The sequence below is a fragment of the Chiloscyllium punctatum genome, chromosome 6, assembly GCF_047496795.1.
Source record: "Chiloscyllium punctatum isolate Juve2018m chromosome 6, sChiPun1.3, whole genome shotgun sequence".
NCBI lineage: Eukaryota > Metazoa > Chordata > Chondrichthyes > Orectolobiformes > Hemiscylliidae > Chiloscyllium > Chiloscyllium punctatum.
This window is the reverse complement of record NC_092744.1, coordinates 130,009,315-130,018,247: the sequence shown is the minus strand read 5'-3', so window position 1 is coordinate 130,018,247 and position 8,933 is coordinate 130,009,315.

Below are 8,933 nucleotides of genomic sequence, written 5' to 3'. Positions count from 1 at the left end.
TGTGCAATTTGCTCATTCTCTCTTTGCTTGTGTGAGTTTCCGCCCACAGTCTGAAGGTGTGCAGGTTACTGGGATCAGTCATGGGAAATGAAGGGGAATGGAATAGGTTTGGATTGAGGGTCTGATAGATGTGCTACGGAGGGATGGTGTCGACTGGAATGGGCTGAATGGCCAGCCAACACACAGTGTCCGCATTCTCGGATGAAGGGTCAGCTATGTTGTTCTGCACCTGGAGTCACAAGTAGGCAGGATTGGGTAAAGATGGTAGCATCCCCTGCAAAAGGGTCATGCATGAATGGGATTGCAGGAAATTAAAGGCATGTTCTCTGTTCCTGAGGTCAGGCTTCCATTCCAGGTTTTATTCGTCGAACTTTAACATTACCAGTTCGGAGTGTGAGTCCCCAAGGATGACTCGTTTATTATATAACCACAACACCACCTTTTACAGGTTGCAGAATTTACTGGGAACAAGAAGCTGATCCTAGGATGATGCAAACATAAGCAGCTGCTACTGCCAATGTCAAGAACACTGATCGAAATAGGGAAATGAAATCTCGAACATTGCCACCCCAAAGTTAAAGGTTCAACACGCTTTAGATGCGCCAATTGGCTGTATCAGCAACATGTACTGTTTATGGCTATAATATAAAAAATGGCGGCAACTATTCCCTTCCGCCCTGCTTTTGACCAGGAGCAGTCCCAACCTCAGAAATACACACACCCCTCTCCCGTCATTCCATCTCAACTTCCAGTTGGATCTTCGTGGCTACTTCACACAGTTTCCCTGATTCCGGGTCTGGAACTGGAATTAAGTGTGATTGCCTGCAACAGTTGGTACTGCGTTGTGTGGGCAAAGTGATGGAGTAGCCGATGTTAAACTATAATGCTATTGAAGCATACGTTTCAACAATATCCTGCACTCTCCCATGAGTTTGGAGAGTTTCATTAATCCCATTCTCGAATACTCTCATTCATGGAATAGCCACAGACTCTGGGGACGTTAAAGTTAAAGATTTAGCCCATTCTGAGTTTCCACATGCCTGTCGCTAATTCGCGATATTGTGTATTCTTCCTGACATTTCCTCTGCCACCATACTGGCTGCAGTTTGCAAGTGGGGTCTGTGGAGTGCTGCAACCATTTAGTATTTCGTTTTCTGCATTGTAATTCCCACAACTTCGCATTGAATCCACATCATAGCGGTCAGTTCTCTCAAACTTTTACTTTTGGTGAAACACGGTAAGAAATAATTCGTTTTTCCATGATAATGTTCTCCGAGGTGATGATTTGTTTTCCATCGAATTTCGTTCTCTGATATTTCAGCGTTTCATGTATTAGGATTTAAACCCAAAAGTTCTCGAAGATGTCCCTCCCTCCCACTCGCCCTCACTCTCTTTTCCGTACCTCGTCCCATTTGACTGAGGCATTACACAATCACACATACACTTTCACGTTGATACCGTCCAGTCTATGCCATTGCACTTACTGTTGCTTGGCGACCATGCCCCAATCTCTTCATTGGCACCTTCAAATCATTCAATCTGTTTGGATATCTTGGCTGTGAGATCAATCCTCTTTTAGCAGCTTTTACTGACATGGATCAGAGATTATTGGAGCGTGAGACTCAATAAATGGACACAGAGACTAATTGGGGAAAAGATACTCTATTGAAAAAGATCAGCCATGACGGCTTTCTGCAGTAGCCTACTGATATTATCGCTGGATTGTTAACACAAAAGGCCAGGTCACATTCTGGTGAGACGGGTTGCATTCTCACCACACTACGCCAGTGGTATAATATAAATGCAAGAAATACCTCCAATTAATAATACGCTAAACCCGTTGTCTGAAAAGCCCATCCGTTTCACTGAAGGCCTTGACGGAAGTAATCTGCCGTCCTTAACTTCTCTGGCCTCCATGTGACTCCAGACTGCTAGGCAGAGCCACACCGCATGCTGATGCAGAATGTAAAAAAAATGTTCATTTGACTCTACCTACACAATTGTCTGTAGTTCACATAAGTCCAGGGATGTGATCACCATGGGAAATGTGCAGGAGAGATTCACTCGGATCGTGTCGAGGCTGAAGAGATTTGGTCATGAAGAGAGGCAGGACAGACTGGAGTTGGTTGTCACGGTGCAGAGGCATTTGTGAGAAGGCATGGTTCAGATTTACAAATTAATGAGGGGCATGGATAAGGTAGACTGAAAGTAACGTTTTCCATCGACGGAGAGATCGATCGTGGGGGGGAGCAGAAATTTAATGAGAAAGACAGAAAGGATTAAGTAGATGTGTGGAAAAACGTTACAGGCCGGCGGGTGTTGGAATTTGCAACACTGTGTCTGTAAGGATCAGAGAGGCAGGAACCCTTAGAACTTGAAGAAATCAAATGGAGTCACAACGGGTTGAGGGATCTCCTTTGCAACTGTTGTCCTCGGTAGTGTAGTGGTTCGTGTCGCCGCATGTTATGCGGGAGAGAGGAGATCAATTCCTCGCTGGGGCAGTGCAAATGTTTTAAAACTGTCGCTAATTTCTAAATTGCGGGTTAGTAATGCCTGTCCTTCCATTTTCCATTGGATATGTCACAGGAAGGACTGTGCTGTCTGAATCAGCGTGGCGAAGGACTGCAGCTCCAGGCGAGACAGAGTGTCAGTGAAAGTGCAAACACGTGACTTCTGCAACCTGCACCGTGTGTCTGTATTGGAATCTGAACAATTTAATAGAAAGAAGAAGGAAGCTGAGGAAGAAACAGGGTAAACCAATTCCGATGTGAGTACAGAAAAATTTTCCACAGCATCTTGAGGAAAACTGACAAACGGCTCTGAGAAAGAGTTTCACTCTCAGAACTGTTAGTTCACAGAGTTGTCTTGGTTCCACTGAAGCACTTAAGAAATTGAATAACAATTTAAGTGAAGACTTGAAATGTTAGAACACACCAGGCGATGAGTCACGTGCTGGAAACTGTGTTTACAAGCCGGATGTTTGATGACTGATAATGATGCAATAAGCTGAAGGGCCTCTCGTCATGCTTTTAAAAACTCAATGACTTTCAGTTTTCAACTGAACCAATAAGGCAAAAGCAAAGTCACCAAGAAATTTTGCAAACATTGCATATGTTTTCCTTTGTGCGAAAGTATTCAAATTCAGCTCTCTCACTGCTATTTCCCAACGTGGATTTCCAGTCAGGGAAAAATATTTGTTGTTCCTTATGAAAGTCGTAAATTGAACATGAATTCCTGACATTACAAAATAGCAAAGGTAACAGTGCTGTCAGAGTCAGTGAGAATTTCATATCGGAGATGAATTCAAATGGAAATAAAAGTTGAAAGCAGTTGCCTTTGCCTGCTCAGACTCAGTACTACAAAAATAATGTTTACTGAAACATTTAGGTTTTTTCAAGGACTTAATAAGTTGAATGCACAAAGTTTGGTTCTATGACCAGAATGCCTTGGATCGAATGATTGGAGATGCGGGTTTTGGACTAGGGTATGCAATTTTGAAAATCACAGAACACGAGTTTATAGTGTAGCAGGTTAAATTGGAAATACTAGCTTTCGGACTGCTGCTCATTCATCAGATGGTTGTGGAGTACACAGTTGTAAGACACAGAATTTAAGCGCAAGTTTACAGTGTGATGTAACTGAAAGTGTACGTTGAAAAATACCTTCATTGTTTGCTAATTTTCCCATCTGTTAGAATAACCATGTTAGCTTCACTTCTTTCATTTTTAAAGCGCAAAAAATTTTATTTTAAAGTTACATTCTCAGGTGAGTTTTAAGAATTGGTGTCAGCCCCCGTGTGCTGTTGTCTGTTCCATAATGTTTAGACTGATTCTAATTTTATAAAATGAGTTAACAGAGACTGACATGGATTCATGCAGTTTTTGAACTAAGTACAATGTAACCCTGCAAGTACAAATTCACCCCACATACGTATATATGCGTGTGTGTGTGTGTGTGTGTGTGTGTAGGAGGGTCGCTGTGTGTAGATTGGGCAATGGGATCACCTGTACTGTGACATGAACCCTAGGTCGCAGTTGAGGCCATCCCCATTGGTACCGAAATTTGCTCACAGCCTCTGCTCGGGCCCATTTAGCTGCTGCCTGTGTCGAAGTCCGCCTTGGAGGATTGTCACCTGAACGTCCGAAGTCGTATGTCCTGGACCACAGAAGTGCTCTCCAGCTGGGAAGGGGGACACCTGTCTATTTGATGTGCAGTTCCATTCATCTGTTGCTGAACCCTTTGCTCGGTTTCACCAATGTACCATGCCTCAAAACATCCTTGCCTACAGCGTGGTTTTTTTTAGATTAGATTGCTTACAGAGTGGAAACAGGCCCTTCGGTTCAACAAGTCCACACCAACCCGCCGAAGCACAACCCACGCAGATCCATTCCCCTACACATAACACTACGGGCATTTTAATATGGCTACTTCACCTAACCTGCACATTTTTAGACTGTGGGGGCAAACCGGAGCACACCCACACAGACACTGCGAGAATGCGCAAACTCCACACAATCAGTCGCCTTAGGCGGGAATTAAACCTGGGTCTCTGGCGCTGTGAAGCAGCAGTGCTCACCATTGTGTGGAGACTAGCGTCAGCCTAAACATTATGGCACGGACACAGCATACAGGGAGTAACACCTTCAAAATATTATCGGGGCTGACACTAACTGTTAACGTTCACCTGAGAATGTGACTTTCAAAGAAAGTTTGCAAATTACATAAGAAAGTAGTGAAGCTAACATGGTCATTCTAAAAGATAGAAGATTTAACAATCAATAAAGATATTTTTCAATGCATAACTTAAATTACATCACACTGTAAACTTTTGCTATAAGTCCTGTATCTTATAACTGTGTACTCCACGAACACCTGATAGAGGAGCAGCTCTCCACAAGCTAATGCTTCCAATTAAACGTATTAGACTATGACCTGGTGTTGTTTGACTTATAACTTCGTATTAGAATGCGGATCTCACAATTAAAACAGAGGCGAGGAAGCTTTTCATATCTCAGACAGTTCTGGATCTGTGGAATTTCTTGTAGCAGAAGGCTGTTGAGGAAGTGTCATTAGGTGTAATGAGGCTGAGATCGCCAAATCTTTAAACCGCACAGACATCAAGCGTTATGGATAAAGGAAAGAAAGTGCAGTTCAAGGTTATCCGATCAGATATGAAACCACTCAATAGTGGAGCAGACTTGATGGTCTAAATGGTGTCTTTGTGTTCCTAAAATTGTTGGCCTGAATATGAAGCTGCAAAATCGACCTGAGTAAAACGTGCCAAATTTTTAAAAAGCGTGGTCCCCCGGGAGCACTGAACCGAGGTGAAATGTACAAAGAACAACACAAATGGCAGATAATATGGATAATTGATCCGGAGTGATCAGTATACCAAGGTAAACAGGAAAACCGATATTAAGTATCAACATTGAACCTGGCTCCACGAGGCATGTAGTTAACTCTCACAAACCACCATTCCCCTTCCATTTTAGTGACGCCCCCTCCGTTCTTCATTTAAACTGATTGAACGTCAGGCAATTGCAGCTGACGTTGCTGATGCGGAACTGTAACATACAGGGAAGCGGTTCTGACTGCTGCACAACATCATTCTGCTTCGAAAGATCATGCAGTATTTCACATCGATTACTGTAAATGTTAACATTTAACAAGCCATGACAGTGAAAGCATTGAATCCTCATCACGATACTACCAGGGAAGATTTCTGTTAACACCACCATGGACACCATGAGATTCATCATTCTATTCTCTCATCCTTCTGTGCATGATGCCCTCGGCTCCATTCCAGTCTTGTTGTTTGGCTTATAACACTGAGGCTAACCAATCATCTGTTGCATTGCAGTTTCTAATGTATGAGACCTTACCTCTGAGCTGGCAATGTGCTGGCTCAGTGGTGATAACACTGGCCTTGTAAACGAGGAAAGTGTTTGAAATAACCCATTCCTGTTTGTCAGTCCAAGAACTTGAGGAAAACCGTTCGGCAGGACAGGAAATAACAGGCATGAGGAACGATCTCGTTTGCTGCAAGAACGAGGTGAGGCAGTATAAACTACAGAGTAATGGGGAAACAATGGGAAAGGAACACTCGGACGGGAGGGGCTGAATGGTTCCTTTTTTGGCTGTAACCAGACACTGGTGTTGAAGTCTGAAATTGGACAATATCAGCAAAGCTGGCGAAATCTTACTTTTTGTTTGTTTTCTCCCGAGGCCTGTTTAACTCTTGGGAAAATGTGCCTGCGTGCTTCAGTGTGTGGGTAAAAATGGGCTTCAGTTCCCCGATTGGGTGTGAACATATTTTACCTATCTCAAACCTCAATCCCATTTATTGCATCTTACAATATTAAAACGTTCCAGGGTAATTAGCATTGAGATGAACACGTGAAACATCAAGAGTTTACAAGGGTACAGACCAGGTGCTGGGAAGGGAAATGATGGGACCCATTTCTGTGCTGTAAACACTTGATTATTCATTCATTTTTGAGGGGAAACATATCTGCAGTGACATAATTTTAAAAATTGTGTTATGAAGAAACGGTGCAACAGTTTCTGCCCTCATCCCTGGTGGTCTTGTTGTTACTATTCGGCGCCTTAACTGAGTGGCCTGGGTTTCAATACCGTTCAGGAAATCAGGACTTCTTGTTCCTGATGCAGAGAGAGCAGGTCTACCAGGAATCTGGTTTAATGCCTTAGATCAGTCAATACCCCAGCTCATCAAAGAAGGGGAAAGTGCCTTCCTCCTCCCTTCGCAGTCGGACAGTTCATCCTTCATTCTCCTCTGATTCCACTTCCCAAAGAGTTTCAAAATACTGTCAAAACTGAGTCTCAGCTATTTCTTTTCTGTGCTTTTCATACACAGAAGCTGCAGCGATTGAATGGGATGGTATCTGAAAATGAAACGGACCTATGAACAATGTGCGTTGCTATTTCAGGATTGTTTTCTCTGACAGCGATGGGACATGACTGATGTTCTCTATGATATGGAAGTGGCAGTGTTTGAGTTGGGTAGACAACGTAAAAAATTACACAACATCAGAGCATAGTCCAGCAGGTTTATTTGGAAGCACGAGCTTTCAGAGAGCCGCTCCTTCATCAGGTGTGTGTCTTTCTGCCAAAACTTGATGTATGTGTCAACGTGCGTGATCTTGTGGAAGATCATCTGGACTTTAACCGATCGTTCGTGGTGTCGAGGGTACCCCTGACTTGGATGTGTTGGTGCTGGACTGGGGTGGACAAATTTGAAAATCATGCAAAGCCAGATTAGAGTCCAACAGTTGTCAACCGTCTGACGAAGAAGCTGTTGGTTCCACATACGCCTGTTCAATGAAACTTGCCGCTGTGGGATTTTTAACTCTGATTGTCCTTGGTAACGTTTATCTTATCGAAGACAGTGAAATAATTTTCGTTCGTAGAGATGAAAATTCCAAATATTATCCACCTCAGTGTAACAAAAAAAAAAGCTTGGATGTACTGTGAATCTCCACAATGCTCTTGCGCCAAGTAAATTTCGAACCTATAACCATCTGATCCGTAGCCAGGTATACGAATGGTTCTAACACTGGCCAGATGCACAACTGAGATTTTACACTCTGCAGACCTTTGGTGTTAACAAGGACATGAGCAATAACAGTAACAGTCCCAAGGTGAACAAAAATCAAACATAATCACCATCAATTATTCACTTCAAGTCGTCCTCAAATAAAACTACCATTCACAATCTGCTCAGCCAATCAACGAGGTCACTGCTGATCGAGGAAATTTCAACTTATTTTCCTTCGTTTCCACTATAATTCGAGGTAAACTCCAGCCTAATGACAATATCGCATTTCCCACAATTTTCAGATTTAGATTGCGTCAATGATCTGTTCATATTTGCAGAAAATAAGTCACATAAAATGAGTGAAGAAGTCCTTTTGGTGATCTAATCCAGTGTAGACTCGGTCAGAAAAGGAAAGTCAAAGACCTGAAACATCACTCGCATTTCTCTCTATATTAATCCGTGTTCCTGAGTTGAATATTTCCAGGACTTGTCTTCAATATCTAAAGAATTATTTTTTCCCACGACAGATTCTTCATAAATCAACTAACATCTGAGGTGTTGAGACTTACTTTACTTCAGATTAAATTGGTTGAATATCCTTTCCCCCAGCCTAATATCCCAATCCTCCCTCCTCTTCCATGTATATACAAGCTGCTCCAGGTGAGGTTGCAGCTCCCAACCTGACGTTCCATTACTCCTTCCTGCTCCATGTAAATAGAAGCTGCTGCAAGTAAGATTGGAGCTCCCACTCTGATGTCCCAATGCTCCATGGTGCTCCATGTCATTAAAAGATGCTCCAGGTGAGAGTGGAGCTCCCAGACTGATCTCGCAAATCTCCCTGCTCCATTTCAAATGAAGCTGCTCCAAATGAGATTGGATCTCGCGGTCTGATGTCCCAATGCTCCCTGCTGCTCCATGTCATGAAAAGCTGCTCCAGATGAGGGTGGAGCTCTCAGACTGATCTCGCAAAGCTCCCTGGTCCATGTCAAAAGATGCTGCTCCAAATGAGGTTGGATCTCGAAATCTGATGACCCAATGCTCCCCGCCGGTCCATGTTAATAAAAGCAGCTCCAGGTGTAGTTGAACCTCCCAGTCTGATGTCACAATGCTCCCTGGTCCATGTCTACAGACGCTGCTCCAGATGAGGTGGGAGATCCCATCCCTGGCAGCTCCCTCACCTCTATACCATCATAGAAATATTGCCCACTGACCATTTCCACCACTGGAGCCATTGGTGGAATATCCGCAACATGAAAATCTAATTTTATTTTTCATCACCACCGAATTATACTCAAATACTTCCTTTCTTCAACCTTATTTAGCATGTGCATATTGCAGTCAATCCGAAGTAAGATAATCGTGTTAATTGATGGATGTT